The sequence below is a fragment of the Canis aureus genome, chromosome 7, assembly GCF_053574225.1.
Source record: "Canis aureus isolate CA01 chromosome 7, VMU_Caureus_v.1.0, whole genome shotgun sequence".
Taxonomy (NCBI): Eukaryota; Metazoa; Chordata; class Mammalia; order Carnivora; family Canidae; genus Canis; species Canis aureus.
This window is the reverse complement of record NC_135617.1, coordinates 18,926,916-18,952,801: the sequence shown is the minus strand read 5'-3', so window position 1 is coordinate 18,952,801 and position 25,886 is coordinate 18,926,916.

Genomic DNA, 25,886 nt, shown 5'->3' with positions numbered 1-25,886 from the left:
CCTTTCTTACTATGATTTCAATTACACATTATTTAGACCATTTAATATTGTCCCACCTCCCCTAGATGTTGTATTCTGAATTTGTAAAATTGTTCTTTTTTTTGCCATTTCAATTTGGATAATTTCTCTTAACTATGATTCTTATTTCTGCTGTGTACAATCTGTTGAAAATATTGTTAAATGAATTATTTGTATATTTGTCTATTTTTGGTACCATTTCTATGCAACTTGCTATTTTTCCATCTCTTTTCTATATTTTTATCTTGTCCTTTCAAAGTAGCACCTTTAAAATATGTATCATGATATTTAAATTTCTAGTATAAGAGTTCTAACAATTTGGTTATTTCTAGGCCTGGTTTTGTCAGCTAAGTATTTTCCTGACAATTTGTTGTTACTTCTCGATGTGATATTTTAGAAAAATTTTATTGAATAATGGGCACTTTATGCTTAAAACATTAGCTGCTATAGTATATAGAATTTATGATTCATTCTAAGGCTCTTGCTGTGGGTGACTTAATTCAGTGAATAATTGGGCTATATTGGTTTTTATTATTATTATAGTTACTTTAGTATATCTCAAACTTCAAATTCCTTCAGTGGCAGAATGCTAATAATTTATTCTTAGCGTTTTACACTCTGTTCCTATAAGGCCTGTATGTCTGCTTCACAGTGGTGCTTTTTTCTTGTCCCTTCCCTAGCTGTAGATTGCCACGGACTTTTACTCAGTACAAGTATAGTGTTAGGAACGGAGTCATTCTCAGTTTTTTCTTTGTAATCCTCAGTCCTAGGCAGTCACCATATTCCTCAGCCTCAAGGACAGAGATTTGTTGCTATTCCTACTCCTCCTTTCCTTGGCATCCAACCTTTTTCTGTATCTACTCAATATCTTGAGTGGAAAGTAAGTTTATGTATCATTTCAAAGTAACATTCTTTTGTGAGTGTACAACCCTTGGCCCAAGAAGATTTTTACCCCTTTTCTAGTAGTGTAGGGATTTTCTCCTTCTCAAAGGTAGTCCATAATCTCTTAGGCTCTTTTCTTGGAAGTTTTTCCTCCTATTTCTACAGTAGCTTAAGAATTGTTTTATTACAAAAAGTAGGGTCTGGAATATGGTGAGATTTTTATGCCTGTGTACTACCCTAATATTTCTTGAGAACACCTGGTATTGATCCATGTTAAGAAGCTCATAAGTGTTAGAAGACAATTCTCCATGTGGTGGAAACATGTCAAGGTGGCAGTAATTTTCTTTTATCATTCATAACTGCCTATGAAGCATTGCTTCTGAAGGAAAGTACCAAAGTACAGTTCTCCCAAACCATTGCAAATGCCATTGATCAATCACTGGATCTCCTATCTTCCAGCAAATAGTTTTGAGCATGGTTTGGTTGGTTATTAGAAGTAACATCCACATGGGCCTCCTCTATCTCATTCCTGTAGGACTTTAGGGTTAGGGAAACTAGTGTGAGCATAATGCTTATTCTGCCTCTCAAGCCATGAGTAATAGATTCTTGCTCTCTGACCCAGGAATTTATGTCTTCTGCCAGCATTCATGAAATGATGTCAGGCTAAAATTTTAGCTTCGAATAGGGTAAAATCTCAGATCCTTCATTGCTCTTGATAGCAAATAGTTCCATCACCCTGTGTCTAGTTCTCCCATGGATTGTAAACTATCATAGTCATTATTTAAGAAGTCAGCCAACTTTTAGCTTTTAATCAGTTAATTTTTTTCCCCATGATCTGCTCAAAGTGAAACAGTTTGTATTATTGTTTCTCTTTAGAGTTACCTGTCACTTTTAGGAATTTAGTACATTTGATTAGATCAAGTAGTTTTATGAATTTACAGACTTCTGTTTTTTTCTTATTGTTAGGATGACAGTGCTATTCTGGTTTGGCATTATACATTTTAAGCTTGTCTTCAAATATTTGCCTTCTTAAATTTTTCCTCAAGAATGTGTCAATTTGGTTTAGGGGCTTCACTTAATGCCAATATATGTAGATCCTCTTCAGTCCTTTTCACCTCTTCGTAATATGTCCAAGTATGAATCATATCGTTTCCTTTATTATGAGTATTTCAACTATGTCTGATGTTTCTTGATTCCAAATAATGCAGTGCTTTTTCATGCCTTCTTGTGAATGTGTACAGGTGTTTTTCTGGTAGATATCAAAAGTTGAATTTCCATTGCCATGCTTATACATATTTAATGTTTATAGATAAAAATGCCTTCTATCTTGGGCTCTACCAATTACCACACAGCAGGAAAGCAGGGTATAATTTTTTCTATACTTTCTCTAATAATTAATATTGTCATAATTCTAAATTTTTGGGTTTGTGATGAAGAGAAAATATTATTTCTTTGGATATGTCCCCCAGGCAAGGGAAACAAAAGCAAAAATATACAATCGGGACTGTATTTTGCACAGCAAAGGAAACCACCGACAAAATCAAAAGGCAACCTACTGAATTGGAGAAGATATTTGCAAAATATATTTCCAATAAGGAGTTACTATCCAAAACACATAAAGAATTTATACAACTCAACACCAAAAAAACCCCAAATAATTTAATTAAAAAATGGACAGAGGACCTGAATAGACATTTATCCAAAGAAGACATACACATGGCCATTAGACAAATGAATAGATGCACAGCATCACTAATCACTAGGGAAATACAAATTAAAACCACACCTGATGCCTGTCAGAATGGTTAATATTAAGAGACAACAAATGATGAGGATGTGGAAAAAAGGGAACTTTGTGCTCTATTGATGGGAATGTAAACTGGTACAGCCATTATGGAAAACAGTTGAGGGTTCCTCAAAAAGTTAAAAATAAAAATATATGATCCAGTAATTCCACTGCTAGGTATTTACCCAAGGAAATAAAAAACACTAATTCAAGAGATATATGGACCCCTATATTTATTACAGCATTATCTACAATAACCAAGATATGGAAGCAACTCAGTGTCCATCAGTTGATGGATAGATAAAAGGATGTGGTATATATACACAATGGAGTATTATTCGGCCACAAAAAGGATGAAATTTTGCCATTTGTGACAACATGGATAGATCTGAGGGTATTATGTTAAGTGAAATAGAAAATATAGAGAAAGACATATATCATATGACTTCAGTTATATGTGGAATCTAAAAAACAGAACAAATGAACAAACCAATAAACTACAAAAATAACAAAACAGAAAATTGTCTGATTCATAAATACATAGAACAAACTGGTGGTTGCCAGAGGGGAGGAAGGTAGGGGAATAGGCAAAATATGTGAAGGGGATTAAGAGACACAAAATTCCAGTTATAAAATAAATAAGTTATGGGGAAGAAATTTGTAGCATAAGAAATATAGTCAACAATTATAGTAATTTTTTATATAACAGAAGTCAACTATATTTGTGGTAAGCATTACATAATTTATAAAATTGTTGAGTTGCTATATTATTGTACACCTGAAATTAATATATGTCAACTATACTTTAATTTTAAAATAATATTTTGCATCTTTAATATGGATTTTTCTAATAATAGTGATATTGTTAATCTTTTTATGTTTGTCAGTAGTATCTTCTTTTCTCATTTTTTGCTGTTGATTTGTAAATAGTATTAATTATTATAGGTTTTAATTCCCTCATGTGTATGATACAAATTAATAATAGTGCTTTGGTTATAGTAGAAACTTTATTAATATTTTCCTCTGTGACTTTTGTCTTGTTTATAAATGACTTCCTTCTTTAGACACCTGGATGGTATAATAGGTTAGTCATGTGATTCTTGGTTTTGGCTCAGGTCCTCATATCAGGGTCATGGTCTTGGGGTCGTGGGATCAAGATCCACATTGCACTCAGAGGGAGTCTAATTGAGATTCTGTCTCTCTCCTTTTCTATTCCCCCACCACTTTCTCCCTCTCTCAAAATCTTTAAAAAAATGACTTTCTTCTCAAAGTTTTAGAGATACTCTTTTGTATTCTCTTTTGAGCCTAAAAAAGTACTCAGGATATTTTGCAGTTACTATTCTCTCTTTCTCTCTCTCTCTCTCTCTTTTTTTTTTTTTTTGCTAAATTTAGATACTTTTATTTTGAGATTCATTATTGTAGATGATATTTATGACTTCTGAATTGAGAATCATTTTTATACATAATACTTTTACAAATACACATGAATCCTTATGGACTCTGTTTCATTAATCCACTAATTTATTACTCATTACCTTAATATTTTATTACTACTTACATTATAATTTGATACTTTAAGGTAAGTCTGTTTCTTATTCTGTTTTGTTTTGTTTTCAATTTAATTTTTGCAGGCTAACTTTGAGGGACAAAACTGAACCTGCCTGACAAATTTTATAATAATCGTATTTGAATTTTAAAAACATTGTATTGAAATTTTAATGGGATTAGATCATATTTATAGATTAGTTTAGAGAGTCTGGAATCTTTATTCTGTTGATTCTTCCTGTCTATACATCAGTTTATATCTTTATTTACCATTTTTTTTTACTGTCCTTTTGTAAAGTTTCAGGATTTCATTCTGAAATATCCTAATGGTTCTTCTTAGATTTATTTCTAAGTTCTTTATAGATAATAATCATAATTGATATTGAACTTTTTATTAAAATATTCCTTCATTGACCATGTCTAAACTAGAAGATACAGTAAAGCTTAGTGATTCAAATCATGGGCTTTAGAGCCAAAATGAATCCCTGTTTTGCCACTTACCAGCTATATGACCATGAAGAAAATAATTACAATTTTTGGCATATCAGTTTTCCTCATTTTAAAGTGGAAATAAGAATATTTTTCTGAAAATTATCAAACTTAAAAATTAAAATTAGATTAGGTAACACATATATAGAATCTCTAGGGTGACTTGGCAAATCTAAAGTAATCAATTAAAAATTAATTAATAAGTATTAGCAAGAATTATAAGGATCCTCTTTATTTTTTATGATTCTTAGTTGATCAACTGAATGTGTTAGGTGTATAATTATATCATCTAGAGATAATCTATTTTATATTTTTCAAAACACTAATTCTATCTCTTGCTTTCTTTATCGTTACATTGGCTGCAATCTCTGATACAAAGTTAATATTGGGGGGAGAGCATCATCAGATCTGTTCCTTAATGAAGCATTTCTAATATTTACCTATAATATATGAACTTTGTTATTACATTGTTGTAAACTCTTGCTCCATGTAAGACGGTTTGTTCTTTTTTTTTTTTTAGCTTATTATGAGACTGTTTAAGTTTTATATTTCTTTTTTTTTTTTTTTTAAGATTTTATTTATTTACTCATGGGAAACACAGAGAGAGGCAGAGACATAGGCAGAGAGAGAAGCAGGCTCCTCACAGGAAGCCTGTTGTGGAATTCAATTCCCAAACTGTGATCACGGCCTGAGCCAAAGGCAGACGCTCAACCACTGAACCACCCAGGCATCCCTTATATTTCTTTTTTTTAAGTTTTTATTTTATTTTTATTTTTGAGAGAGAGATTGTGAAAGTACAAGTGTGGGGAGGGGCAGAGGAAGAGAGAGAATCCGAAACAGGCTTCATGCTCAGCATAGAGGCAGACTTGGGCTCGATCTTACAACACTGAGATCATGACCTGAGCCAAAATCAAGAGTCAGACGCTGAACTGACTGAGCCACACAGGTGCCCCTATATTTCTCTTTAAAGTCTATTGAATGTGGGATGCCTGTGTGGCTCAGTGGTTGAGCATCTGCCTTTGGCTCAGGGCACGATCTTGTGGTCCTGAGATCAAGTCCTGCACCAGGCTCCCTGTGGAGAGCCTGCTTCTCCCTCTGCCTGTGTCCCAGCCTCTCTCTCTGTGTCTCCATGAATAAATAAATAAAATATTTTTAAAAAATAAAATAAACCTATTGAATGCAATTTATTTATTGCATGTTTTGTGGTCTATTGAGATAACTTTGTTATGTGTTTCTCTTTCCCTCTATTAACAGAATAGATGTCGTTGCACATATGTATTTAAATGTTAAATTCTACCTGCATTTTTAATAAAGTCAAGATATCCAGGTTTTTTATTTAATATACTTATGATATTGATATTTTCTCTATTTCTCTGTTTATATGCAAAATTATTTATTGAAGCTCATCAAATGAAATGAAATAAATGGAATCATTCAGTTTAAACTAATACCCCTTGATTTCTCATTGACTATCATTTTGGAATTAGTCCATATTCATAAAGTTAGACTATTTTATTGTTTTTAACCACTGCATAATATTTATTGTGAATGTAAAATTACTGACTCAATTATTTATTCACTTATTTTGAGAAATATTTATTGAATATCTACCATGTATTTAACATCATTCTCAGGGCTCACTATACAGCAGTGTCAAAACAAATTCTCTGATTTCATGAAACTGTTATGAGACAAATAATGGACTACTTACTGAATAAATACTGAATGCTAGCCAGCAATATTTGTTTCAGAAATAGTTTTTAAAAAGGGCAATTGGATATAGGGTGATAACATGTCTATTTTATATAGACAATCAGGGACAAACATTGTAGAGAGTAACATTTGAACAGAAAAGTAAGTGAAAATTAAAAGTGATGGATAAAAATGCATATTTTCAGTTTTTTTTTTCTGATATCCCTTTCCTCGTACTTTCTAAGTTGACATTATTTGGAATTTCAGCCCATACTATTATATATTTTAAATAAATATATAACTAATATTTATTTCAACTTAATATATGTACTAACTTCTACTTTTGCTCTACAAACAAGTTGCCTACTATTTTCACTAGGATTACTTGCTCACTTTAGTAGAAAAAATTATCTAATGATTTTTATAGAAAATTTGAGGATGCATATTATCAAATTCTTTTTACTTTATAAAAGTATATTTACTTTTTCCTCATATGCCAAGTTGACATTGGCTACGGATTCTTACCTATAATGTTGATTTTCTTTGACATTTAAAAATACTGTTCCATTTTATTATCATTAACAGTAGTAGCAATAGTAATACTAGTAGAAATAGCTTGTTTGCTGTTGAGAAATCTGAGATAAATATGATTCTTATTGATTAGAGAATAATCTATTAATGTTTGTTTTGTTTTTTTTTAACTTGAATGATCATAAGTTTAATTTTCACGATATCTTTGGTATTCTGTGTATGTATGCTGTAACTTAATGCATTTCCATGAGGTTATTAAGTGTATCAGTCCTCTCTTCCTCTTTTGTTTGTTCAATTATATCTATTACTTTTGTTTTAACTTATTTCTGTGTATTTATTGTCCTGTCTTTTTTTGTGTGTTATAGGTTCCCCTCAATATCTGATGATATATATGTTCACTCTGTATTGCCACTATATATATATATAGCTTATCTATACTATATAATGTGTGTGTGTATATATATATATGCTCTGCGTGTACATGTATATAGGTACATATAACGTTTGTGTTTGTTTGCTTGTTAGACTACTCAGTTACTCAGTTTGCCTGGATAATTTACCTGTGAAACTGGATTGGATAAGACTTGCTTCAGAACTAGAACTGTCATTTGTATAAACAGAGAATTAAACAACTGAAGCACATTAGTCTTGCCAGATGGAATATTCCCTTTAATCAGCATTATAAACTTGAAAACCACAGTTCCTTCTCATCCATCTAGAACTATCTTTTTGTCATTAAGATTAAAGAGAAAAACAAAAACAAAAACAAAACAAAACAAACAAACAAAACATTAAATAGAAAACCACCATTGTTGTTGCCACCTGATACAGGTGGGTAGAGCAAATTTGTGGATGAAGTCTCTTGTTCAGGGACCCCTGACCTAACAATATAGATAATTACCTCCTAGCACACTCTTGACTTTCCAACCACCACCTCTGTGGATGTATTACTCTCAGTGTGGACACCACTATTTCAAGTAGATTTTTCTGCATATTCTGTGGCTTCTGGTTTTCTTCATCAATCCCATCCTGTTGCCACCTTTCAAAGGTTCCTCATAATTTCTGGTAAATAGTAAGTTCTTTTATTATTTTAAGAATTTTGTTTATATATTTATTTATTTGGTTTAAGTCATTTCAATCATTTCTAAAATTTTTGCTAGAAAATGGCAGCTGCAACATGGGTTTGGTTTTCAATCTCCACCTGAAAGAGTTTCCCTTGTAACACGCTCTTTGTGATACCTCAGGAATCATTTGATGTACAGTTTTTAGAGATAGTTTAATTTATTAACATTGTATCATAGAATTAGATAATTTTTTATGAGCTAGAATGCTAAATGTATATTATTCTCCAAAAGTATGGGCTGAATATGAAGAAGCTTAATATATTGGATGGAGGCAAATTTTATAGCTTTATTTATTAATTAATTTGTCATTCATACTAAAACTATATTTATTAAGAAGCTTTTCAATGTGCAATTAATTGCATTCAGTTGAATAAAAATTCATGGGGGTGCCTATTATGTGTTGCTCTAAAACAGTTTTATAAGAAGGATTTTATTTTCCCAAAAAGTTTTGTGTATTAAATTCCATCTGTAGATAAAATAATTTCAACCAAGTAGCTATTTTCTTAGAATTATATATCATTATTGCTACATCAGACAAACATGTATTATTTTCATAATATCATTGGAGGAATCATTACACATTTAGTGCAGACAATCTTTTTTTGTACCAGATAGTAGTTTAGGCTTTGTGGGCCATAAGATCCCTGTTGAAGCAACTTAACTCTGCCTTTTTTCTCTGAGAAAAATCACAGATGACATGTAAATGAGTTAACATGTCATGTTCTAACAAAACTTATTTATGAAAAGAGGCAGTGGCCAAGATTTGGCCTATAGGCCATAGTTTTTCAGCCCCTGGAGATAACATAAAAGCTTAAGGGATTTGAAGCTCCTATTACTTAAATTGAACTTTCAAAAAACATATTTCTGCTTCTTCTCAACTTAGAATACTGTTTTAAAGTCTTCAAGAGAAGATGGAACTAGCATGATAGCTTTTATTTTCATCAGTTTAGCAAAACAGATTTTCATTTCCAAAAAGAAATGTGTGTTAATAAATAAAGCTCCAGGGTAAAGAGTAATTCATAATATTTTAAGGTTCATATGTATTATTTGTTCTCTATTGCTGCAAATTTCCCAAAGGTGAAAAAGAAAGCTTCAATTTCAAATTGTTGAACAAGATGAAAAATGAGTTGTAACTACATGTTCTGCTGTAAATATGAAAATAACATCTGAGATAACTTGTAAATAACTTGTTATGTAAAATTTCATAATATTGTGTGTTAAACTAGAGCATAGACATGTGTACTTGGCATTGATATAGAGTATACTTGATATTCTTCATAAATGCTTGAGAAAAGGCTCATGTAAAAACAACCTACAATGATACAAGAGATATTAGATAAGATTGAAAAGCCTTAAGAGTTTTTTTCATAAAAAATCATAACCCTTAACAAAAATATTAGTATATTCAACTATAGCATTTGCCAGGAATTAATTTTTATAATACTTAATTATAAGTATTATAATTACTTATACTTAATTTATATTTTTAAAGGTAATTGTATGTTCCCCTGGGATGGCAGATTTATTCTTTGTACATGAGTTCTCCCAGATGAATTACCTCAACTGGCTATCCTCTCTTCTTCGATAGTATCCTAAGATGTCACACATGTTGTGCTTGATAGGTAATCAATAGTTGTACTTTCATTGCTTTACACCTTGCTCTTGCATGCTGGTCATTGTCAATTTGGTTTGTGTGTATATATGTTCACTGTATTGTCACCACTGACCTTAATCATTATCATCTCTCTATTCTAATAATCACTCTCAAAAAGAAAGGTTTATGCTGATTTTTTTCTCCTCCAGATCAATTCTTCATCCCTTTTTGTCCTAATTTGTGCCCTGGAGGTTTGATCTTTGCATACTCTTAACACCAGGGCTTTCAATGCTAGCTGGCCTCCAGTTAGGTTTAACCAATAGGAAAAAATGGCAGGAGATTGGAGTGCAGGATATAAGACAGGTCTAACGCCTTTTTTATGCCCTCTCTTTCTTTCAATAGTGTGTTTCTTGCAGTATTTGTTATTCTACAGGACCACGTCTTACCTGGCTGATCACTTCCACAAGGCTCCACTTTTCACTGGGCACAGGCAGCACTGTTTCCTCCCTTTGGTCTGTCAGTCATAAAGTCACAAAGTCTTGCTGCTCTTGCTAGCCACTGGTTGCCTGACCTTACACTTGTTCCCTTTATGTTGCCCATCATATACCTGTAAGTCTTTTCTTCTTTAAAATCTCTTCATTCAAAATGTAATCTTACAAGGGGGAGTCTCCCTGGCTCAGTCAGTAGAATGAGCGACCCTTGATCTGAAGTGTAATCCTGCAAATTTTCTTTCTTGTTGGACCCTGTTAGGGATAAGTTATTTTCCAGATTTCTTTATCTGAACTGTTTTGGAACATATTTGCCATCCCAGGTCCAACAACTCATCTCTAGGTAAAAATTTAAGATAAACATATATCTCTTAATTCAAAACAGAAACTAATGATAAAGATGCAAGCATAAATAGATATAGGATGTATAATACTGTGGTATATAATAAGAAATACATATTTGGTCTTCATCCCTTTTCTGGCAGAGCTCCTAAAACCCTTGGTATTTTCTAAGTGATGAGAGCAACAAAGGTATTGTTAGTTTTGTCCAGGAAGTGACTTTTGGACCCTATGTAAGGATGACAGCTGATTGCCAGGAGAACCAACCCTGTGATTATAGGGTGGAGACTTTCAGTCCCATCTTCTTACCCCCCAGGGAGGGAAGAGGACCTGAAGAGTGAGTTCAAACACCAATGGCCAATGATTTAATCAGCATACCTATGTAGTTGAAGCCTCTATGAAACCCCAAAAGCATTCAGAGAGTTTCCAAGGTGGTTAACGTGGATATCTGGAGAGAAAGGTACACCTAGAGAGGGAATGGATGCTCTGTGCCCTTTCTCACATTCCTTCCCCAATGCCCTTCCATCTGGCTGTTTCAAAGTTGTATCCTTTTACAATAAATAGATAATCTAGTTTTTTGAGTTCTGTGAACTGTTCTAGCAGATTAATCAAACCCAAGGAGGAAGTCATGGGAATCTTGTATCTGTAGTCAGTCTGTTGGAAACACAGATAGCAACCTGGGCTAGGTTGCTGAGTCTGAAGGGGTAAGGGGTACAGGGTCTGGTCAGTATTGTAGGAATGAACCCTTAACTTGTGGAATCTGATACTCTCTTCAGTTAGATAAGCATCAGAATTGAGTTGGGATTCTCTCACCCTGCTGGTTTCTGAAAATTGCTGGTTGATGTGCAGGAAACCCACTTCCCTTGATGTGGAGGAAAGCCCCTTCCCACACATCAGAATTGGTTCCAGGAACCTGAAAGAGGATGCTTATAGAATTAATGTCTAAGAGTTATATGATATGGATGATGATGATGATAATAAAATAATAATAATAATAACATTTTTAATACAGTATCTTCACAAATATTTTTTCTTTTCCATTCATTAACCAGTGCTTTTATATTTAATCCTATGCAATTTGATGCTCTTTACAGATTGAATTCTTTGGCCATCTCATACTCCTCAAAGCTGTGGATTTAGCCTTTATTTCTCCACCTTGAAATTTCCTGGTTCCTATACAAAAATATGAGTTGTAATGAATCTACTAACAACTTACTAGAATGATATGTTTAGATTATTGTTGGTACACCTAAAATTCCACAGCTGGTGAGCCCCTTTCCTCAAAGTGCTGAGTGTTATGACACCATCACAAAGCAAAACCTCCCAGAATGTGCAACACATGGGTCTGTTCATAAATAGACCTGCTACCTTACACAGAGCTATTCGTGGTAACTCAGAACTGTGTACAGGAAAAGTTAAGGGCTACTTTTTTAAAAGCCATTGGAATTTTGGGATTGTTTGTTATACAACATAGTCACAGCAATAGCTGAATGATACAAACCCATTAGCAGAGAAATAACCAAGGAAATTCTGATGAGTGTAGACTATATCCAAGATTGTAGGAGAGATCCCCTATATTGTTTTTTTCAAATGCAGATAATTATAAGCTGGTTTATACTACAAACTATTAATGTCTAATGTCTTCTCTGACTACTATGGAAAACAAAAGAAAAAAATAAAATTGAGATGCTTTTGGCCTGGCATCAAGGTATGTTTGGTGTGATACGGAAACAAATCTCTATTGCTTATATTGCAGTTTTGAGGGGATTCAACCAGTGTTGTTTGTTTAGTGAAATAGCCTTTCAGAATGTGTTTTGTTTTGCTTGGTGGTTTTCTGTAAAGCCTTCCATCTTCCTATAATGAACATTTGAGATTGTCCTCAAATGAGATTGTGCTGGAATTCAAGTGACAACCACTATGCTATACTCAGATAATCTTTAAAGTGAATAGGATTATCTTACTGGTTATTTCTTTGCTTTGAAATAACTCATAACAAAAAAAATGTTAGAAACAGAAAAGCAAAGTAGGTATCTGCAAAAGGAGGTGGTGGCTGCATCCATCATGAGCATTGTAATCAAGTCTGTTGAGGAGAGAAAATGTGTGGTAGGAAGTAGGAGCTTGTAAGGTTGTTGGAATCTGAGCAGGTTAAAATCATTCCTAGTGTTTTGAATCATTATTCAAGGTTTTGGGCAGAACCCCTTAATGCTTTGTTAAGAGGTAGGCAAAGTATTTTTTTCTAATGGACACATGAAACTCTGCTATAGTATGCCCTTTTTGTGTGTACCCAACTTCTAGTCGTTGTTACTTTTGTTTTTTCTCTAGTGACACTTGCCAGAGTTGAGGGGCTTTGGGTGTTGGTGTGAGCAACTTTAAAAACAAAAAACAAATCAAACAAACACAAAAACCCTCCAAGTAGGATATGATTTAGAATTGATTCATATAATCATTTGATGACTTTTTATTAGCAAAATCAACATAGGAAGACTCCACAATGATAAAACAATTTGCTATTTCATTAGATATGAATATGTAAAAATGAATAAATAAAAAGATATTTAATACAATTAATACCAGGAAGTCAGAAAAATTGAGGAGATTTAAAAGAAAAACAAAAGAAGACATTATTTTACATTCAAATTACATTATGGAAAATCCTTTGCAATCTTTAACTGTAATTCTCAAAAAAGGAATCTGTAATTCCTTATAAATGACTATAATTGGTGAAAGCTATTAGCATGCCCAAATCTAGATGTTACTCCATTGTATCTCAACACCATGGCTGTGGCAACAATAGCCTCAAGTGATGTTGGCTGAGAAAGGGTAGCAAAGTCAGAAGGAATATTTACCTTCTCTACCCCCAGGATTCCATTGGCAAGGAGCCATAGCAATCATGAGTTTACTTATCTGCAGCTCCCTCTCTCACATGATCTCAATTAATCCATTATTGTTCCACGTAAGACCAGACTATTCCCATATCCACCCTCATGCCTTAACTCTGCTTAGCCCCACCACATGTTCTCAGAGCTGCCAAAAAGGAGTAGCAACCTGTCACAAGAGTGAATGGCCTCCATTAGAGAGAAAATAATAGATTTATTTTATTTCATTGGCAAGATTGTTGCTCCCTGAAAAAAACACATACTTGCAATACAAGGTAGTCTGAAAGCCAAGGTTCCTCTGCTACTTTATCTGAACTTTTCTGCTTTGTTATTGCCTTCAGAGATCTTTATAGAATATTTCTTAAATTTATTTTTTATTCTTCAATTTCTATTTTGCACTTGACTTGCCAGAGAGTTGGGATTCTGATGCTTTCCTCATTTGAGGATTTTTTTTTTTTTTACTTTAAAAGGATAGCTTTCTCTCTCTCTCTCTCTCTCTCTCTCTCTCTCTCTCTCTCTTCTCTCTCTCTCTCCCCTAGCAATTAAAATAGCTCTGTGCAAATTTCTTGCATTTATTTTCTCCCTTCAGGTATGAATATGATATTTTAACCAGATTTTTTATCTTTTCATTTCTCTTTGTGTCTATAATAGGCATAATTCCCCATTCTATAACTTTTGAGAAATAATAATTACCACTAAATTTTTATGTGTTTTCTGTACTAAAGACATTGTGCTAACATTTTACATCTAGGACCTCATTAAATCTTTGTAACACTCCATGAGGTAGGAATCATTAATAATGTCATTATGCAGATGGGAAACTGGAATTCTGAGAAGTCAGTAGCATTCCCAAGAGCCCCTATAATTGGCAGGACCAGTATTTGGACACAGACTGTCTGATTCTAGAGCCTGAGCTTGGCACTGTCTCTTCAAGAATTTGCTAATGATTTTCCTTGGCTTTCTCACTTTTGTCAGAAGTTTGAATTTAACTGTCCTGTTATTACTATCTCATTGTAGGTTATGGCAAATATCCTCAACATTTATTTTTTCATAATGAGTGCTAATAAAACCAATTTTTTTTAAATTGTAGAGAAAACACTGTAGGAGATACATAAATATAGATAGATCATATATATATATATGATCTATCTATATTTACATCTACATAGACATAGATTTGTTTTAATTTAAGGAATTGGCTCACATGATTATGGGACCTGGCAAGTCCAGAATCTGTAAGGCCAGCTGACAGACTGAAAACTCAGGTGAGAGTTATTGCTGCAGTCTTGAGGCAAGATTTCTTTCTTTCTTTTTTTTTCCCCAGGAAAATTTAGTTTTTGCTCTTAGGTGTTCAATTGATTAGATGACGTTCATTCACATTATTAAAGGTAAGTCCTTTTACTCAAAGATATGGATGTTAACCACATCTACAAAATATGTTTATAGCAATACCTATATCAATGTCTGATTAAATAACTAGGTACTATAGCCTAGCCAAGTTGACACAGAAAACCCATCACACTATATATAACAAAAAGCTGGCATTTGTTTCATCAAAAATTATAATAACTCAAGTTAATGTGGTAATTTACCAATCTACATGTGAAAAAAATGAACTGTTCCATACAGCTCTGTTTTGCAGATTTGTACATTTCCTAATTTAAATTTAAAACATTGGGAAAAATAATAAATTTAAAATATTGGAAAAAAATAAAATAAAATGTTGGGTTAGTTGCATAATCCAGGTCAGAATGACAAGCCTTATTTATGAGTTTTAATTATTTAAATAAGGCATGTTGAATCATAGTTATTCTGAAGAATGTTCCTTCTCTAATTTATTTTTATCACCGCTGTTCACTTTAGCCTTTATATATATGCTATGAATATATTCACATCACCTATTCCCATCATTACACTTCCCCATCAGTGAAATTGTTTCTGAAAACTTTCTGACATTGTATTAAAGTCCTTCCCACCAAGTACTGTAATTTACCTGATCAATTTTTGTCTTTGTATCATTATTATAGAATACGTAGGTTGGCTTTCATTTGATGTGAATCCACAACTATTTAATTTTGTTAAATTGATCGAAGTATCCATTGATTCACTCATCTATTTAGATTATTGAACATTTTACAGGTATTGGAAATACAGTGGAAGAGAAAAGAGTGATTGTTCTGGCTCATAGAGTACAGTTATCTTAGGAAAAAGACATTGCATTGCTGCTTTCATAATATTCTGTTCTTGTACACACACATATTATCCATTAATAAATTGTGTTGACACCCTTTTCAAATTGTTTCCAAAGCTCAACAATGTTTCACCATCTCCACCACTGTCCCCTGGTACAAACTAACATCATTTTTGGCTTGATTATTGCAATAATCTCCTAAATTGTCTCCTTGATTCTGCCCATGTTGTCTTGAATATCCTCACTCTCTTTCTTGCTCTAAAGGGGATTTGCTGTCATGTGATCTGTTCTATGAAGAAACCCATGTGGCAAAGAACAGAAGATTCCTACTAGTTTATTTTTAATATTTTTAAAATAAAAATATAACTAAAAATTTGCCAACACAGAAAAAAATTGAAATGTCTCTCAAAAATGTGTCAGTACCACACATTTAAAATTAAGCACTAGTGGGTTGAATGGTGGTCTCTTCAACATCTTGTCCATATTCTAATCCTCAGAATCTAGGAATACATTATTTAGAAAAAGAATCTTTGCAGGTGTAATTAAATTATGGATCTCAAAATGAGGAGATCATCCTGAATTATCCTGATGTGCCCCAGTCCAATGATAGTATACTTAAAACAGTGCAGTGGAGGGAGATTAGATTGACAGAAGAGGAGGAGGCAATGATCTAAATAGATAAATGTTTGTGGAAGAGAACACCTAAAGAAACTGTTTTAGGAACTGGGAGAAAATCATCTTGAGTAGAGCTCAGAAAAAGTGATGTAGGTAATATTATTTCTATTAAAGTATTTTCCCACAACAGTAATGGAAATGTAAGACTCAGAGAAATTTAAACCATAAACCTCTCAAAGACTATGGAATGATTGGTACTTAGTACCTCTGACAATAGGGTTTAAGATAAATCTAAAAACAGAGCTGGATAAACATCTGTGTAAGAAGCAGTAACTTAGATCCTTTCTCCCATTCTGAGAAGTAGATGCCTCCATTCTGCTGTCCTCTAATCCCCCTGGAAAAGTGTAAAGGAAGAAAAAAAAAAAAAAGAATCTTTAGTCTTGGGACATCAGATAAAGTTGAAAGTAGAATTCAGTGAAGTAAATTCTAATCTACTGACTAGGAAACACACAGCATTTTCCCATACTTGGCTGCAAGAAAGAAAACACTGTAGCCCTTATATTATAGGTAAAACACTGGAAGAAATCCCTGCCCAAAATGGTGCTGCACTCACATTCAGCAAATGAATGGCTTCTTGGCTCCCTCTTTGGGTCTATTCCCTGGAGCCAGGCTGGGAAGAGAAATGGGGCAAGATATATAGACCGGGGTGCTTCTATTTGCACTCTTGCCCTGTGCTTGTCAAATGCTAATGGTGTGGCTGTTCAGTAGTTAGTGAAAGGAGGTTTCAGGATGACAATGGTATACCAGGTTAAAAAACAGGTGCAGATTGAAGCAGGTCTAGGAGACCCTACATCAAGAAGCTGTAATTGATAGAATACTTCATATTTGTGAACATATTGAGGGGAGATTTACAAAGCCAGCTATGAGTTTAGTGTTGAATTAGTGATAAGTACATCGAACACTAAGAAAATAAAAACTTATAAGATAATTATTAACACCAAAGTGAACAAAAATATTCTACAAGAAAGCAGAAATAATCACAAACTTCACAGTATTGTTGAAAATGCTGTCTACATGCTACATATATTTTTTAATAAAAAATTAAATCATGGTACATACATATAGGATTGAATGAATCAGCTACTTTGAGTGGTAGCTGTGGGCTTTCACTGTGGAAGGTGACTAGATAGTGCTTCCTGCTAAACAATCAACACATAGAAGCACACACTTGTTATTTAGAAGAATGAAAGACATTAAGCAAAACACAACCAAGCAAAAACAGCTAAACCAGTTGGAAATGGCTATTTTTGGAAATCAGCAATAAGTGAGGGGAGAGTGAAGGATTTCTTATAGAACTGTAATAACTAAATCTTATTAATGTTGAGTGCATAAATAAGTTTGCTTCTCTTGGAAAAACAGTTAAAAAGCTGTGGTGAAAATGCTCTCGTATGTAACTCCTAGAATTCATATATTTCAAAACATTAGCTCAATTTAATCTTAAAGCCATGTAGATATTTGTTTAATATACCATGTTTGCATGCAAAGATAATGTACTTGAGCTACCATTCAATCTCACATATTTTTTTTACCTTTAAAATGAAAGTTTTGGAAAACTATTGAACATATTTAAAGGAAACTGTGGACATTATGCAATAAAGTAAATCTTACTCATCTATTTATTTATGCTATGACTTCTTGTAATAACTCTGAAAAAACCAACAAACATTTATAAGAAACAGGGATTAAACTATAGGTCATTACCCAATGGAATGTCAAGATGGGACTGAGTAGGGATAAAACAAAATCTGATTCTATTGCAAGATTTGTAAAGTTATTATTTAATAATACTGCCCACAAGAACCCTGAGTAAAGACTTACTTATATATAAGATTTATAAATTGAGAAAAAGCCATAAGGAAAACATTAACAGTTATAAGCATACTGTTCAGCTCAGGAACAATCTCCTTTCTTAATAACTAATATATAGAATTATAAAACAATGTAAATGATGGAATGAGTATATTCCACCAAACAAATACAAAGACAGAATTATATACTTAGAATTTATATCCTGTCAATATGATATTAAATCCTTTTTATAAGCAAATAATATCACCAAGGGCCTAGTTATAATTGGGATTAGATTTTTTATGACCCAAAGAGTTCTCAAAAGTAGCAATTTAAGCAAAATAGAAATTGATTTCTTATGAGTCTAAGTCAGATATAAAGAGTCCTTGATTGTTCACATGTTGTGTGGAATGTAAGCTACCCTTCCTTTTACACTAAACTGGTCTTAGGATTTGCCTTCCATCTTCAAGTTTCAAGATGAAGTTTCAATAGCCACCAATCTATTATCTAAGTAGCAGGATGGAGGGCAGAAAAAAGAAGGGCAAAGGGCCCTCACAAATTCTTGTAAGGAAGATTACCAGAAGTTTTCTTGGTCTCATGGCCATTGTTTCCTTCAAGGAGGACTGAGAAATGTGGTATTTATTCTGGGCATTATTGACCAGCTAAGAATCCCATTACCAGGCAAGAAGGGCCAAACAGATATGGAGACATGTAGTCTTTTGTATCAACCTACCTACATGGGTAATCAACGTTTTGAAAAATCAACACACAAACCAAGACACAAACTCCTACTAATCTCATAAATTTACATTTTACCTTATCATTTTTTGTTTTAAGTCCACCTGGAGGAATAATGTTAAGAGTTATATAGATTTTGTATTTTCAATATAAAATACTATTGAAAATACTATTGAACTTAGCCAAGATCAATGCCATAATATTCATTTTGCAATAAAAATTGATATTTTAAATGGAATGCACTATCAAGAAAAAAAGGTGCCAAATTGACATGAAGCCATTTATAAAGATTCTTGGGTCAAAGTATGAATTGTAATTTTATGTAATTATATCATTTTTATTATTTGTGTAATATTGTTAACACAATAATATATATGACACAATAACATACAAAAGCATATTTGACAATATTAAGGTCTGATTTCCTAGACACTTAACAATTGCAAGCAATATATCAACTAAGAACATTTTTCTCCTTTTTTATTTTTTCTCTAATTTTTCCCCAATAAAAAAAAATCATAATGTGAATACCTAAAAATATGACTCCATATACAGTCATTAGAGTGTGAACAAATAACCTCATAGCCATTGAACTATAAAATCCACTTTATGGTCACTATATCACAAGTAAATGTCCTTGATACCTTTGGTGAAGACCTCAAGGGTCTCCAGAATTCATTCTCTAATCCACCTTAATTTGAGAAATATCTTATCAATTAGGTGAGTTTGTCAACTAAGCACAGAATAATTCAGAGCTATCTTAAATATTATAGAACAGATGTTTTCAGGATTTAAGAGAGCAACTAGAATACATGTGCTCTGAAATATTTGAATCTTAAAAGCATGTTCAAGGATTTGTTTATTTTTCAAATTATATACCACCAGACTGTGGTTCTGTGTTCTGTGACTACTGATAATTTTCTTCTTTCCCAAACATAAATCATATAAGCTTCTAAGTATTTGTAAAACCCTCCACATTAGTTTCTGCTGGTGTTATTCACTTTGTTGCTCCTAGACACTAGCCTTGATTGCTGACTATAGAAAACTGTCTGGTGTTAAAACTGTACACAGAAATGTGAGAATGATGACAGTGAGAGACAAACAGTATTTCTTACAGTAGTATGTTATCAAAGTGGATAGCTATCCAAACTCATTTATTTATTATTTTATGTCATGAAACATCTATCATTAAACTAAAAGACCTCTAAATACCTATAAATATCTCTTGGCAGCTCTTCACTACAATGGTTTTAACAGGAGAAAAAGAAGTCAAGTAAGAGGAGGGGTAATAACACAAGATCCTGCCTGAAGGTAAGGAGAAAAAAAAGTGATATTTATCAATTTCATATTTCAGAACACCATAAACACAAAGTTGGAGGGGTTTTCTTGAGTAAGTTTCAGTGTAGTTTTCGTTAAATATTTCCTCAGAGAAAAATGTCCGTAATGTTAAATGCTAATTTTATTAAAATATACTTTTGAATACTTCTAGCTATTCAAAATACCTAGAATTGTACTTGCAAGTAATTTAGTCATTTTCATATTTGTATGTTTTATTTTCCTTGAAATCAGTATGAGTTTACTGTTGCGCAAGTGAAAATTATTCTACTTATCATTTGCTTATCGTATCCTATATTTGCATTAAATGGTGAAATTACTCCAACTTTATTTCACCGAGGACATCAGAATTCTTTTTAATCTGTTGAATTAAACTCAATATTATTGGAAATCCTATATGCCCTATGACATTGAGTACAGCTGTCACTATGAGTTGGTTTAGTGATTTATATATTTTTTTCTGTAGCATTTCCACTGTTTGCATATAAATCATCTAGTATTAATCCTTTGCTTAAGAAATTAAAATTTGGTCATGTTTTGTGTTATAAAACATAATATAAAGAAAAACTATGTACTAGCAAATATATTTATTGAGTCACTATTCTAAATTATAAATCAAATGTTATTACTAGATTGCTTATCATTGTAATACTATCTTCATAAAACAGTTGTAGTCCTGGATACAACCTCAAAAGTCTATGTGTTGTATTGTATTGTTCTAGATTGTTTAAGTATTTCAGCTCCTTCTCCAACAGGAATTATCCAGAACTATCTTTTTGTGTTTCATGAAATGATTGATAATATATTTTTTTTACTTGAATGTGTCTTCTAAAGGACTCACACATGTAAAGGCTATAAAGAATACTTAAAACCTTTTCCATCTATATAGATGATTGCATTACAACCAAAATCTTTAGGAAATCCATGAGATTTCCAATAATCCAATGAGATTAAATTTCACCATAATAATTGGAGTTACTGATTTTGTACAACCAAAATCTTTAGGAAATCCATGAGATTTCCAATAATCCAATGAGATTAAATCTCACCATAATAATTGGAGCTACTGATTTTGTAATAAATGCTTGGGGGAGAGGCACACTGGGCCAAAGAGGAGTTGTATTCCAGGACAGAGTGAACCACCAGGGACTGTGGGAGGCAGACTTTGTTGTATCTAAGGGTGAGGTGCTGTCCGGTTCCCATGGGGTTTGTTATTAGCTTGTTTGAACAGTTCTGTAGGCTGGCAGGGAACAAAAACCCACTAGGCAGGATAAGCAGGAACTGCACCTGGTTAGTTCAATAAGGAGTAGTGCTGTTGACTAGAAGACTTTATCCAGAGGAGCAGAATGGGGAGGGAATTTGTGGCTAGGCCATTTGAGGTCTTCCCAGTTTCCCCCATTTGTCCAGGTAGCACATATATTGGACCTTAATTTTAGGCCTCACACCACAGGAAATAAGCATTGGCATGGACTGATTGAGAGAAAAGAATGGTGGACTAGACCTAGTAAAGCCTGTGTGTTAGTCCTGACTCTGATATATGTATTAGCTGCATGACTTCAGTAATCTAACTCTGAGTTGTTTTCTTAAAGAATTTAACAGGGGAAAAAAAATTCTTGTCCTACGTCTCTTACAGGGTGTTATTATTTTTTTTCTTTTAAACTCTTTATTTGCAGAGATTATTGTAGACTCACATACACTTGTAAGGAATAATACAGAAGTATCTCTTTTACATCTTCTCTAGTTTTCTCCAGTGGTAACACCTACAATATAAATTGTGTCCCATGTCACAACCATGATATTGACATTAATGTAGTCAAGATGCAGTAACATTTTCATCACCAAGGATCCCTCCTTTTACACTTTCATAGCCATACTGTCATCCCACCATACTTCCTGTTTCTGACCCCTAACAATCATCTCTGTATTTTTGTCCATTTCTATTTTTTTTCACTGCAGTAATATTTTATAAATTAAACTATACAGTATAAGACCTTTTGGTTTAACTTTTTTCATTTGGTATAATTCTCTGGAGATTCATCCAAAGTGTTCTGTGTATCAGTGGTCCATTCTTTCATGTTGTAGAGTGGTCATGGATAGTATGGATGCAGCATACTTTTTTTTTTTTTAACCATTTACGCATTCAGTGGACCATATGTTGTTTCTAGTTTCTGGCTATCATGAACAAAGGTGCTATGAACATTTATCTACAGATTTGTGTGAACATAAAGTTCTTATGTCTGTAGGATAAAATCCCAAGAATATAATTGCTAGGCCGTGTAGTAATTTGTAAAAAACTACTAAACTGCTTTCCAACATAGCTGTACCATTCAACATGCCCATAAGCAGCGTATGAATAATCCAGTGTTATCACATCATAACCAACATTTGGTGTTGTCAATATTTTTACTTTAGCTCTTCTCATGCAGTGATACTCTCTGTGGTTTTAATTGGCATTTACCTGTGGCTAATTATGTTGATTATGTATCTGTTTAAATGATCTTTTTACATACTTGTTTGACAACTCTATATCCTCTTTGATGAAATACATTTTTATGTCTACTTTCCATTTTCAAATTGGATTGATTTGGGGGGTAGGGGTTTTGTTTATGGAGCCTGCTTCTCTCTCTGCCTGTGTCTCTGCCTCTCTCTCTCTTTCTCTCTCTCTCTCTCTCTTCTCTCTCTCTCTCTCTGTCTCTCATGAATAAATAAAAATAAAATCTTAAAAAAAATAAGAATGATAAGAGACAACATCTTCCACTTGTTCCTGATCTTGGAAAATATTCAGCTTTTATGATTAAGTATAATGTTAGCTATAAGTGTGTTATGGATGCTCTTTATCAAGTTGAGGAAGGCCCTTTCTATTCCTAGATTGCCGAGAGTTTGTCCTGATTGGGTGTTGAATTTCATCAAATGTTTTTCTGTATTAATTAATATAATCATACACTTTTCCTTCTTCAGCCCATTGATGTGATAGATTATATGATTAATTTTCAAATGATGGGAACCAGTTTTGCATATACAAAAAAAAAATCCCACTGCAGAATAGTCTAGAGTTCTTGGTCATAATATAGAAACATTTTGCACTTTGCTGGATTTGCTTTGCTTATATTTTAAGAATTTGGGGTCTAAGTTCATGAGAGAATGAGGATTTGGGTCTGTAGTTTTCCTTCTGCTTTTTTTTTCTTCTTTTTTGCACCTGTTTTGGTATCAAGGTAAAACTGTTTCATAAAATGAGTTGGCAAATGTACCCTTGTCTTCTATTTCCTGGGGAATATTGAATAAAGCTGGCTTTAATTTTTTTTTGAATACTTAGTAAAATTTAACAGTGAAACCATCTGGGGCTGGAGATTTCTTCCTAGGGAACATCTTAATTAGAATTTTTATTTTTATTTTTTAAATATTTATTTATTTATTTATTTATTTGAAGGAGGAGGAGCAAAGGGAGAAAGTCCTAAACAGACTCTGCGTTGAGTACAAAGCCCAACTAGGGGCTCAATCTCATGACCCTGAGATTACGACCTGAGCCAAAACCAAGAGTCGGAGGGTCAACTGAGTCACCCAGGTACCCCAGAAATTTGTTTTATTTAAGTATAAGAATATTATCAATTTCGTTTGGGTTGAGTTTCAGTTGGTAATTTGAAGTTTTTAAAGGATCAATTCATTTCTATGGGGTGGCTGGTTGGCTCAGTCAGTTAAGTATGTGCCTTCTGCTCAGGTTATGATTCCTGGGGTCCTAGGATCAAGATCCATATTGGGCTCCCTCCCTGCTGCTTGTACACTTTGCCTGCTTGTGCTCTCTCTCTGTCTCTGTCAAATAATTTTTTAAAAATCTTTTAAAAAGTCAATTCATTTCTAGTCTGTCAAATTTGTGACTGTGAGGTTGTTTATAGGATCCTCTTTTATCCTCTGAATAATAAGCATCTGCAGTAATATCCACAGTTTCATTTCTAATATTGGTAATTTGTGTCTCCTTTTTATCTTTGTCAGTCCTACTAGAGGTTTATCCATTTTATTGATATTTTTGAATAATTACTCTTCTGTTTTATTTTTTCATTGATCTTTCTCTATTGTTTTCCTGTGTTAATTTCATGGATTTCTGCTCTTCTTTCCCAAATTATTTTTTTTCCTCTGCTTGTATTAGGTTTGTTTTCTCTCCTTTTTCTAGCTCTTCAGAGACCTAGATAATTTATTTGAAACTACTCTGATGGAAACATTTAATGCCATAAATTTCTCTCAGCATTTTTTTAGGGGCATCTCACATGTTTTGGTGCATTGTATTCTTTTTATTCAACTCTATTATTTATTTTTATTTCTTTTTGTTTCCTTGGAGACTTCTTATTTATTTCATGCATTGTTTAGAAATGTGCTGTTTAATTACCAAAGGTTCTGAGATTTTCTTGTTTTTCTATTATTGATTTCTAGTTTTATTCCATAATGTTTGAGGAACATACTCCATGTGATTTTAATGTCTAAATTTTTTGAGATCTGTTTTATGACCTGATATATGATCTATATTGATGAGGGTTTCACAGGCACTTTAAAATAAATGTGCATTCTACTTTTGTTAAGTGATGAGTTCTATATGTGACAATTAGATCCTGTTGGTTGGTTGAGTTGTTAATTCTTCTATATATTTGCTAACTTTCTGTCTATTGATCCTATTGATTAATGAAAGTAGGATGTTAAAGTCCCCAACCATAATTGCAGATTTGTCTGTTTTACCTTTTAACTCTATTAGTTTTTGTTTCATGTATTTTGAAGGTCAGTTATATGGTATATAAGTTATATATAACATGTGTTATATATGTTAATGATCATTTAATTTCTGTATTAGTTTGCTAGGGCTGCCATAACAAAATACCACAGACTGGATGTTTTAAACAGCAGAAATTTATTCTCTTACAGTACTGGAGATTAGAAGTTCAAGATCACTGTGGCAGCAGGTTTGGTTTTTCCCAAAGCCTCTCTCCTTGATGTGTAGATGTCTACCTTCTCACTGCGCTCTCACATGGTCTTTTCTCTGTGAATGTGCATTCTTGGTATCTCTTCCTCCTGTTATAAGGATACTACTAATGCGAGATTAGGGCTCTACCCTTATGATCTCATTTAACCTTAATTTCCTCTTTCAAGGCCCAATTTCCAATAACAATAACACTGGAGGAGAGGACTTCAATATAAGAATTCTAAGGTAATGTTCTACAAAAACTCTTAGTGTATTGATTCTTTTAACATTATGTAATATCTTTGTCTCTTGTAGTTTTCTTTGCTCTGAAGTCTACTCTCACTGATATTAATGTTACTCTCATTTAAAAAATAATCTATCTTAACATATATCTTTTCCCATTTGTTTAGTTTCAGCTTACTTATTATGTGCTTGAAATTAATTTCTTGGAGACAGCATATAGTTGGATCATGGATTTTTTTTTTTTTTTTTTTTGCCACTCTGCCAATCTCTGTCTTTTAATCAGTGTATTTTGAGTATCTGCATTTAAAGTATTATTGATATGGGAGTGTGCTAACCTGTGATTTTATTTGTTTTCTATTTCCTCTATTTCTCATTCCTCAATTTTTCTTTTTTTTTGACTTTTTTTTTTATTTTAATTTTTATTTATTTATGATAGTCACAGAGAGAGAGAGAGAGAGGCAGAGACATAGGCAGAGGGAGAAGCAGGCTCCATGCACCGGGAGCCCGATGTGGGATACAATCCCGGTCTCCAGGATCGCGCCCTGGGCCAAAGGCAGGCGCCAAACCGCTGCGCCACCCAGGGATCCCTCAATTTTTCTTTTTGAACCTT